Raw genomic sequence first — 11,332 nt, 5'->3', positions numbered from 1 at the left:
TGAGTTGACTCCAACTCATAGTGACCCCTGTGCATGTTAGAATAAAACTGCTCCATAGGATTTTCAATGGCTGATATTTTTGAAGTAAATTGTCAAGTTTTTCTTCTAAGTTGCCTCTAGGTAAACTTGAACTGCCAACCTTTTGGTTAGTAACTGAGTGCTTAATTGGCTTGTACCACCTACGGACTTCTAGCCTATACCATGGTATTCCCATTGGAGATGGCAGGTGTCTGATCAAGGTAGGAGGAGGTGCAGAAAGGAGACGGTGTGTGCAAGGAATTGAGGGATCCATATTTGACAAATCAGTTTCTTAATCAATGGAAACAAAATGTAGCTACTACCATGTGGAAGCTCCCTGGGTTTTTGGCTGTTAACAAGGCACCTGCATTTTTTTCAAGTGTTATGAACCACTGAACTATGATTGAACTTTTCTTCAGATAATCAAGTAAGATAATAAACAAGTTGTTTGTTTAACTCATTATGAAACTTCTTGAGGTAGAAGATAATTTTATGAGACCTTCATGTCACACACAGCCAGTTTTCTTGCCCAGGGAGTCTAAGGCCCAGTGACAGTGACCAGAGCTGTGCTGCTGCCTGCTTGCTAGTTATGCCATCTTCTCTGTCCTCCCTTCACAGTCAGGAAGGGACTGTTGGTCTCAAAGGAATGGAGCGTCTCCCCCACCCCTCCCACCCTATTCCTGCTCTTTGTGTTCTTTATAGCCCATTCCTACAAGTCGTCCAAGCTTTTTGAGTACAAGTGGTACAGTGGATTTGGTTTCAGACCACTGCCATAAAGCAAATACCACAAAAAAAGCGAGTCACAGATTTTTTGGTATCCTGCTGCGTGTTAAAGTTATGTTTATGCTACACTGTAGTCTATTAAGTGTGTGTTCTGGTTAGCTAGTGCCACTCTGACAAGAAATATACCACAAGTGGGATGGCCTTAACAGCGGAGTTTATTCTCTTAAAATTTGGAGACTAAGTCCAAGTTCAAAGTGCCAGGCTCTAGGGGTTGGGAGAAAGCCCCTCAACCTTGGGGTCCAGCTCCACCTCCTGCTCCCAGCCCACTGGAGCTAGAGGCATCTCTTCACTCAGACAGCTGCTGGCTGCTGAGGCTAACAAGTCTAAGGTTGACAAGTAAAAAGGCACAGTCCCGATGTTACCAAACCACACGGCAGGCCCTTAACTTAAGTCCATTGTAAGTCCCAAGGTCGGCAGAGCATAGCAGGCTGCTGAGCAACGACACGGCTACATGCAGGGTCCAAGCATACCATTAGCTAGAGACCATTCCCAAGGCTTCACCTTATATACGGGAAGCAGACTACATCCCAAAGGCAGCTACTCAGCTGCTTGTGGTAGATCCCACCATGGAGTGGATTGCCAGTCTCATGGGGAATAACTACCACCAGCTGCCCAGCCACTCAACCAGGCCCAGCCAAGTTGGCACACAAACATAACCACCACAGTGCACAATAGCATTATGAAAAAGTTTGAAATATTGCAAGAATTACCAAAATGTAACACAGAGACACAAAGTGAGCACATACTGTTAGGAAAATGGCACCAATAGACTTGTTCCACATGGGGTTGCCACAACCTTCAATTTATTAAAAAAAACGGTATCTGTGAAGTGTGATAAAGTGAAGTGCAATAAAATGTGATATGCCTATATGGTGTTGACAGTTAAAATCAAAACCAAACCGGTTGCCATCGAGTTGATTCCAACTCATGGTGATCCCATCCATGTATGTCAGAGTAGAACTGCTCCATAGGGTTTGTAATGGTCAATTTTTCAGAAGTAGGTGTAACTCTGGGTTAGGCCTACTATCATTGCTAAGGATTGTATGGGTGCAGACATCACAACTACCTAACATGAAGAGTGTGCTATTTTAAAGTTTTTATTGATATTTTTCTCACACTAGCATGCGTTTTTATAGTGCTTTATAGTTTGCAAAGTTTTTACACACATTTTATTGATCCTCCTCATTCCTGAGCTAACTAGAATGGATGAGGAAGTGGAGATCCAGAATAGGTGGGTGACCTTTATGGAAAACCCCACAGCTAGCACATGGCAGAGTTGGGAAGAAACTCGGGCCTTCTGATTTCAATATTATGCCATACTGCCTTCATGGGAGTTTCTCTAATTCTTTGAGATTCTTTTCCCAAATCTCAACTTCTAGAGTGGTTTTTGATATCTTCTGGATCCCTTGAAAGTGAATTTCCATTCTCATCTGGTCTCTAACCCTTTTCCAGATTTTTCTCCCAGTTTTTTCTGCTCTTAGACACCTCACTTCCACTCAAGTCCCAATTGGACAGGTTTTCTGGGGCCCTAAAATGCTCTGTGATATCCTTTTGGGATTGATAAAAGACAGACTTGAAACTTGAGTAGACTTGAAACCTCACTTTGCTCAAATCCTATACGTACATATCCAGTTGCTGTTGGTTCCAACACGTGGTGACCCTGTGTGTGTGTCAGAGTAGAACTGCGCTCCAGAGGGTTTCCAATGGCTGAGTTTTGGAAATAGATCGACAGGCCTTTCTTCCAAGGTGTCTCAGTGCACCAAACCAAACCAGACTCTGCAGTTGAGTCAGATTGACTCATAGCGACCCCTCCTTGGGCTTCTGAGGCAGTAACTCTACGGAAGTAGATCACCCAGTCTTCCTTCTGAGGAATGGCTGGTGGGTTTGAACCACTAGCCTTCTGGTTAGCAGTCAAATGCCCTAGGCACTAAGCCACGAGAGCACCCACCTCAGTGTACAAACCTCTAATTTTTTACTTAGCAACCAAATGTGGTCTCCTCTGGCAACCTATAGGGTTTCCAAGGCTGTAATCTTTATGGAAGCAGACTGCCACATCTTCCAGAGTGGCTGGTGGGTTCAAACTGCTGACTTCTTGGTTAGCAGCTGAGTGCTTAACCAATGTGTCATCAGGGATCCTTTATATAAACCAAACCATTGCCACTGAGTCGATTCTGACTCATTGTGACTCTGTATGATAGAGTAGAACTGCCTTGAAGTTTCCAAGACTATAAATCTTGATGAAAGGCAACTGTTACATATTTCTTACACAGCAACTGGTGGATTTGAACTGCCAAATTTTCAGTTTGTAGGTGAGCACTTAACCACTGCACCACAGGCTCCTTTAACTTACATAGCCCCTGTCAAAATCCATTAATGTGTTGCATGAGATTGAGCATATTCAGGTACCCTAATCACATTCCAAGACAAAAAAAAAAAAAAAAATCTGTTCTTTAGTACCTTAATATATGTATTTTAAACTACTGCCAATTTAATTAGTTTTAAATATACCAATCTTAACCCTTGTTGAGAGAGCTCTCTTACCCATTGCCTGTTGTCATTGATGGATTTGATTCAAACTCATAGTGACCCTATAGGGCAGAATAGAACTGCCTCATAGGGTTTCTAAGGCTGTAATCTTTACAAAAGCAGACTGCTCTATCTTTCTTGTACAGAGCAACTAGTGGGTTTGAACCACCAAACTTTCACTCAGCAGGCAAATGCTTAACCACTGCACCACCAGGGCTCCTGATAGATCTCCAGTGTGTGCAGAGAGAGGGACTGAGAGACTCCAACCTCAAGGAGGTCGCTTCTACAGGCAGGGGTTGTATTGTCCCATTGATAATTGTTGAAGTTGAAAGTTCATATAAATGTTGAACCTCTGTATGCATGTTTATGTGTGTGTGTATTGGGGCAACAGTAATTGAAAGCTTGCTCTGTATCAGTCAGTTTCCCTGTGTTATTTCATTTTAACTTGCTGGTAGTTCTACAGGTATATATATATGTATATATGTACTGCAGCTGAAAAAACAGATTCAAGTTAAATAACTTCCCAAAATAAGAAGGTGTTATGGATTGAGTTGTACCTAAAAACAAAACAAAACGAAAACCTACAACAAAACCCTCAAAATTCACTGCTGTTGAGTCAGTTCAACTCATAGCGACCTCTCCTTGCGTTTCTGAGGTGGTATTTCTACAGAAGTAGATTGCCCAATCTTCCTTCCGAGGAGTGGCTGGTGGGTTTGAACTGTTGGCCTTCTGCTTAGCAGTCAAATGCCTTCGGCACTACACCACCTAAAAATGTTAGGTTGAAGTCCTAATCTTTGGTATCTATGAATGTGACCTTGTTTGGAAATAAGGTCTTTGCAGATGTTATCAGTTAACACAAGATCACACTGATGTGAGTGGGTCCTAATCCAATATAACTGGTCCATATTAAAAGAGGAGATACAGGTACAGATACAAATGGAAGACAGAGACAGAGGCAGAGGCAGAGGCAGAGATTGGAGTGATATATCTACAGATTATTGTTTGTAATCTTCAACTAATCCAAGAGGCTGGACTATATGAAGAAGAACGTGGCATCAGGATTGGAGGAAGAATCATTAACAAGCTGTGATAGGCTCATGACACAACTTTGCTTGCTGAAAGTGAGGATGACTTGAAGCACTTACTAATGAAGATTGAAGAATCCATATTACATCTCAATATGAAGAAAACAAAAATCCTCACAACTGAATCTATAACCAGCATCACAGTAAATGGAGAAAAGATTGAAGTTGTCAAAGACTTCACATTGTTTGGGTCTACAATTGATGCCAATGGAAGCTGCAGTCAGAACATTAGGCAATGTGTAGCACTGGGCGAATCAGCTGCAAAGGACCTCTTTCAAGTGCTGAAGAGCAGAGATGTCTCCTTGAGGACTAAGGTGCGCCTGACCCAAGCCATGGTATTTTTAATCACCTCGTATGCATGTGAGAGCTGGACAGTGAATAAGGAGGACTGAAAAAGAGTTGATGCTTTTGAGCTGTGGTGTTGGCAAAGAATGATGAAAGTACTGTGGACTGCTAAAATTCTAAACAAATCTGTCCTGGAGGAAGTGCAGCCAGAATGCTCCTTGGAGGCGAGAATGGCCAGACTTCATCTCACATACTTTGGTCATGTTGTCAGAAAGGACCATTTCCTGGAGAAGGATATCATGCTTGGTAAGATGGAGGGTTGATGAAAGAGGGGAAGGCCCTCAATGAGTTGGATTGACACGGTGGCAGGGATGATGGGCTCAAGGGTAGCATGCATCATGGAGCTGGCTCAGGACTGGGTGATGTTTTGTTCTGCTGTGCATAGGGTCGCTATGAGTCGGAGACAACTCGATGTCACCTAACAACAACAACAACAACAACATCTACGAAGCAAAGAATATCAAAGATTGCTGGGAACTACCAAAATCTAGGAAGAAGCCAGAAAGGATTTTCCCCTAGACCCTTCAGACAGAGCATGGATCTGCTGACACTTTGATTTTGGACTTGTAGCCTCTAGAACTGTGAAGGAGAAAATTTCTGTGGTTTTAAGCCACCCAATATATGGTATTTTGTTCCAGCAGCCTTAGGAAACTAGTGCAGAAGGGGAGCTTTCCTGCTCCGCAGATTATGGTACTTCCTTAGAGGGCAGAAATTTCATGTGAAGCTAAGAGTTCTCGAAATAATACTCAAAATTTGAGATGTATCAATTATCCTGATGACCTTGGTCTATTCTTCTAGTATTGAGTAGAGATTTCATAGAAAAGCTATTACTCACAGTTAATGTCTGATGGCCAGTAAATATTTGGTTGTCAAACTTATCATAATAAATTGAAGCAACTCACATTAGTTTGTGTGTTCCTAGCAGAGTCCATATTTAAGATACTAAGTTCTGTTAGGTAACTCTCCCAATTCAGTTAGCCATTCAGATGCATACTTGACATATCTTACTGAATCCTCCCAGTCCTGTGTGAGCTCGGACCTGTTCTTGAAGCAGGCTTTTCCTGAAGAGGTTAAATGATTCACCACAATCGGCCAGGGCTGGGGTCTGGAACCAGGTATCTGATGCCAAAGCTCATGTTTTTAACCACTCTGAGGTAACAAGTAAAGAAAGAAACCAACAAATAGAAAAAATAAAGATGGCAGAGGAAGATGGTTATTTGGAGAGTGCCAATGCCCTTCAGCCAAAGACCACCAGGAACACACTTGTAGTTACATAGTTTGATTATGATTTCCTATATCAAGGGAGAAGACACACCTTGGGAAATCACTAGGGCTGTCAGTAGAAGGGCGTTAGAAACAACCTGCTGCAGGGTTTGGGGCTTTGGTTCGGTGATTTGGGGAGGGTCTAAGGAAGTTCTAGGTTGGATGCTGTCAGAAAACAGAGACAATTCTCTGTGTATCTCAACAAATCTGATCTATAGACTAGCTCAAGGATTAAGCTGTTAAGAAGTAACAATCGCTCATTTTGGCCAAGGGAGGAGCATTTGGTTATTTCCTGGGTGGCTCAGTGATCTTGTTTTTGTCTGGGCTTAGACAAAATTATAAAGTGGCCTTGCTATGCCTCATTTTATCCTGGTCTCAGATTAACCTTGTCTGAGATTGGTATTCCATTAGATTTTTTATGTTTAAAAGAATAATGTAACCTAGTGTGAGTGCAGGGCCATCTCCTGAATGTTAGGGGCTACTTACTCTCTTTTTCTTTTTCAAGAGCAACTTGAGGTAGAGACCATTTCAAAATATGCCATGACTACACCATTTCTCTTTAACCTCAGAACATGCCTGGCTAGTTGTCTCTTGCAAAGACATGTGCATGTTGTGAATTGGGAGCAGTTGGTTAGAGAAGGGTCTGGAAGTTATGCATTTCTGCACACTGCTGTCTTCTTCCAAGATATTTTTGGAGCTCCTTATTGGATGTGGCAACTGGAGTCTTTTGATAAAAATGTCAGGTCTGATGAAGGCAAACTCAAGACCTTTCTGTGGATTTCTTTAATTTAGTCTCGCTGATAGGATTTGGGTGAGGTGAAGCAGGAAAGTGAAACTAGAGGATATAGGCTACAGAAGCAGAAAGCAAATTGTTCACTCTACAGAAATGAGAAACCAGCTTGGTGGAGGATGGGGGTTGAGAGGAGATTAGGAAGACTGTAAGATTCACATACTATTGTTATTTCCCCTCTTATGAGTAGCCTGAAACTCGAAGGCATTTAACAACAACAACATGGGTAGCCTGAGAATATCCAATTTGCTGCTTAAAATAGGAGCAGTTTCTGTTTATCCCACTTGATGTAGGTGGGGGATGGGGGTGGGAAATGGTACAGAGCTGACAAATGTAACACTAGGCATGACATGAGCAGTGGGCTTTCTAACATGAAGTGTAAATAGCCTGTCAGGGGCCTGAGTAACAACTTGAGGAGGGAAACAGACAACTGAGAGAGCATGATAACCTGCCTGGTATAGCAATTAAATAAAGCTTACCCCTGAATTAGCCTGATATCTATCTGTTGGTAGGTGGTAATTGTTCTTTGCCCTCCTGATAAGTAGGCGGAACTGTTGGAGAAGTAGGAAGGCTCACAAGATGGTTTTGTCTCGATCTGTTCCTGGAGCTCAGCGACTGGCCAACTCCCCAGAGCCAAGCTCTCCTCTGCTCCACTTCTCTGGCCTTGTGGGGCTGGAAGTGGTTTTGATGAGGCTGGGTCTAGGCCTCAGCCAGCCAATGGCTCAGGGCCCAGGACTCACAGGGACCCACTTTCAGTCCCAGTAGACAGAAGGAAGAGAAAGTTGGGCCTCTGGGAAGAGGGGAAGGGGGATGGAAGCAGGAACTGGACACGGCAGAAACTGGCCTAAGTTAAAAGAAAGACTCTTTATCAATAAGCTCATGGTCCTGGGTGGCTGGATTCTCTGCAGGGGAATCTTAGGTTCTTTCTCAGCTGAAAGGTATGTTTTCCCTAAGTTTTATGGCCCTGCTCATGACGTATACCTGGGTTACCTGCCTCATTTGAGAGGAACAGAACCCACCTCCATCTACAGTGAAATTTTCTCCTATGAAGGATAAGGATGTAATTCCAGGTAGGAAGCTGGCTGGAGGGGATGCAGGAAGCAGTGGCTAATGTAGAGTCCTTTCTCTTCCTAGTACCTTCTTAGTAAGGAAGGCAGGTGGTAAGATTTAAGGAACAGCAGGTAGGCTTCCCCATCTTTCTTGATCCCATTGCTGCATTGGATTCTACCAACTAGTGATCAATTTTGGGAGCTCTGGTAGTATAGTGCCTAAGGCACTTGACTGCTAACCAGAAGGCTGGAGGTTCAAACCCACCAGCCACTCCTCAGAAGGAAGGTTGGGCAGTCTACTTCTGTAGTGATACCGCCTCGGAAACCCAAGGAGGGGTCGCTATGGGGGCTGACTCGACAAAACAACAACAAGAAGCGATCAGTTTCAGTTATCAAGTAAAAATCAGCAGAGAAGGCTAAAAGGGTGAGGATTAAATGTCACTTACATTTTAGTATGGATTGGTTTACAGAAGTCCTTTGCCTTAATCTAGCTGAGATCAAGTCACAAAGAGAATGGAATTTTGTATCTAGAGAGAGTTTTGTAGCATGACGCCCTAGAAAGAAAGGCAGGAGTGGATCTGTGAGGGCCGGCACAGGCCACTGAAAGTTACTGGTGGAAGAAAGAAGTAACAATGCATGAGAGAGTACAGAAAAGAAAGTAGGAGAGCGGCTGTTTCAAAGCGTAGCCCAGGGCAAGTTCCTTCTCATTTCCTGCCCTCTTCTAAAAGATAACAGAGAAGAATCTTCTCAGCTAAGTGTTGTTTCTCTTTTGTGAGGGCTAAATCCACGACCTGTCCTGGAGGGACCAGATGAGGTCGAGGAGGGGCAAACTGGTTTTGCCCTCTCAGAGCTTGAGCCTTTGGGTCCCCCATCCTAAACACTGGGGATCAGTCTCCCACCCAGCTTTACCACCAAATGTGAGGGAGAGGCATGCCCTCTGTGCCCTCTTATCCCTGCCCTGCCACAGCACTTAGCCTAATTCAAGGGAACCTGGGGCAGGGTGCTCCTTGTGTCTAAGTCTTTTGGGAGCAGAACCCCAAAGTGACAAGGAAAGTCTATTTATAGAGGGTGTAGTTTGGAGGTTGGAGTCTCAGAGGTGCTTCCATTGCTCCAAAGTGTAAGAGGAAAAGGATTTGAGGGGCAGAGATTCCATCACCACGTCCTGGGGAAGTGTGTTGCTGTTGTTGTCAGGTGCCATCGAGTCGCCTCCAACTCATAGCGACCCTATTCACAGCAGAATGAAACACTGCCTGGTCCCACGCCAACTCCACGATCCTTGCTATACTTGAGCCCATCATTGCTGCCACTGTGTCAATCCATCTTGTTGAGGGCCTTCCCCTCTTTCGTGGACCCTCCACCTTACCAAGCATGACATCCTTCTCCAGGGAATGGTCCCTTCTTACAACATGACCAAAATAGGTGAGACAAAGTCTGGCCATTCTTGCTTCCAAGGAGCATTCTGGCTGCACTTCCTCCAGAACAGATTTGTTAATTCTTTTAGCAGTCAGTCCATAGTACTTTCAGCATTCTTCACCAACACTACAACTCAAAAGCATCAACTCGTCTTCAGTCTTCCTTGTTCATTGTCCACATGCATATGAGGTGATTGAAAATATCATGGCTTGTGTCAGGCGCACCTTAGTCCTCAAGGAGACATCTTTGCTCTTCAGCTCTTGAAAGAGGTCCTTTGCAGCTGATTTGCTGTATGTCGTCTGATGTCCTGACTGCTGCTTCCAATGCCGTCGATTGTAGAACCAAGCAATGCGAAGTCTTTGACAACTTCAATCTTTTCTCCATTTATTGTGATGCTGCTAATATGCCCAGTTGTGAGGATTTTTGTTTTCTTTATATTGAGATGTAATCCATACCGCAGACTGTATTGTTCAATTTTCATCAGTAAGTGCTTCAAATCATCCTCACTTTCAGTAAGCAAAATTGTGTCATCAGCGTATCGTTGGTTGCTAATGATTCTTCCTCCAATCCTGATGCCACATTCTTCATATAGTCTAGATTCTCGAATTATTTGCTCAGTGTATAAATTGAATAAGTATGGTGAAAAGATACAACCCTAGCACACACCCTTCTTGATTTTAAACCAAACAGTGTCCCCTTGTTCTGTTTGAATGACAGCCTCCTGATCTACGTACAGGTTCCTCATGAGTACAATTAAGTGTTCTGGAATTCCCATTTTTCTCAATGTTATCCATAATTTGTTATGATCCACACAATCAAGTGCTTCTGCATAGTCTATAAAGCACAAGTAAACATCTTTCTGGTATTTTTTGCTTTCATCCAAGATCCATCTGACATCAGCAATGATATCCCTTGTTCCATGTCCTCTTCTGAATCCAGCTTGTATTTCTGGAAGTTCTCCGTCAATATACAGCTGCAACCATTTGTGAATTATCTTCAGTAAGATTTTATTTGCGTGGGATATTAATGATATTGTTGGATAATTTCCACATTCTGTGGGCTCACCTTTCTTTGCAATGTGTATAAATATGGATTTCTTTCAGTCAGTTGGCCAAATAACTATCTTCCAAATCTCTTGGCATAGCCAAGTGAGTGCCTCCAGTGTGGCATCTGTTTGTTGAAACATCTCAATGTGTATTCCATCAATTCCTGGAGCCTTGTTTTTTTGCCAGTTCCTTCAGTGCAGCTTTGACTTCTTCCTTCAGTACCATTGGTTCTTGAACATATGTCACCTCTTGAAATGGATGAACATCGACCAGTTCTTTTTGGTGCAGTGACTCTGTGTATTCCTTCCATCTTCTTTTGATGCTTCCTGCATCATTCAATATTTTGCCCATAGAATCTTTCAATATTCCAACTCTAGGCTTAAATTTTTTCCTCAGTTCTTTCAGCTTGAGAAATGCCGAGCATGTTCTTCCCTTTTGGTTTTCTAACTTCAGGTCTTCACACATTTCATTATAGTAATTGGCTTTGTCTGCTTGAGCTGCTTTTTGAAATCTTCTGTTCAGGTCTTTTATCTTGTCATTCCTTCCATTTGCTTTAGCTATTCTTTGCTCAAGGGCAAGTTTCAGAGTTTCTTCTGACATCCATTTTGATCTTTTCTTCCTTTCTCGTCTTTTTAATAACATTTTGCTTTCTTCATGGATGATGTTCTTGATGTCATCCCCTAATTCTTCTGGTTTTCAGTCATTGGTGTTCAATGCATCAAATCTAATCCTTAGATGGTCTCTAAATTCAAGAGGGATATATTCAAGGTCATATTGTGGCTCTCTCGGAAGAATCATTAACAACCTGAGATATGCAGACGATACAACTTTGCTTGCTGAAAGTGAGGAAGACTTAAGGCACCTACTGATGAAGGTTGAATACAGTCTGCAGTATGGATTACATCTCAATATAAAGAAAACAAAAATCTTCACAACTGGACCAATGAGCAGCATCACAATAAATGGAGAGAAGATTGAGGTTGTCAAGGAATTCACGTTGCTTGGTTCTACAAT

The sequence above is a fragment of the Orycteropus afer genome, unplaced genomic scaffold (genome assembly GCF_000298275.1).
Source record: "Orycteropus afer afer isolate SDZICR_OR568_19922 unplaced genomic scaffold, OryAfe1.0 scaffold00114, whole genome shotgun sequence".
Classification (NCBI taxonomy): Eukaryota; Metazoa; Chordata; class Mammalia; order Tubulidentata; family Orycteropodidae; genus Orycteropus; species Orycteropus afer.
The sequence above is the reverse complement of the archived record's forward strand: the minus strand, read 5'-3'. Positions refer to the sequence as shown.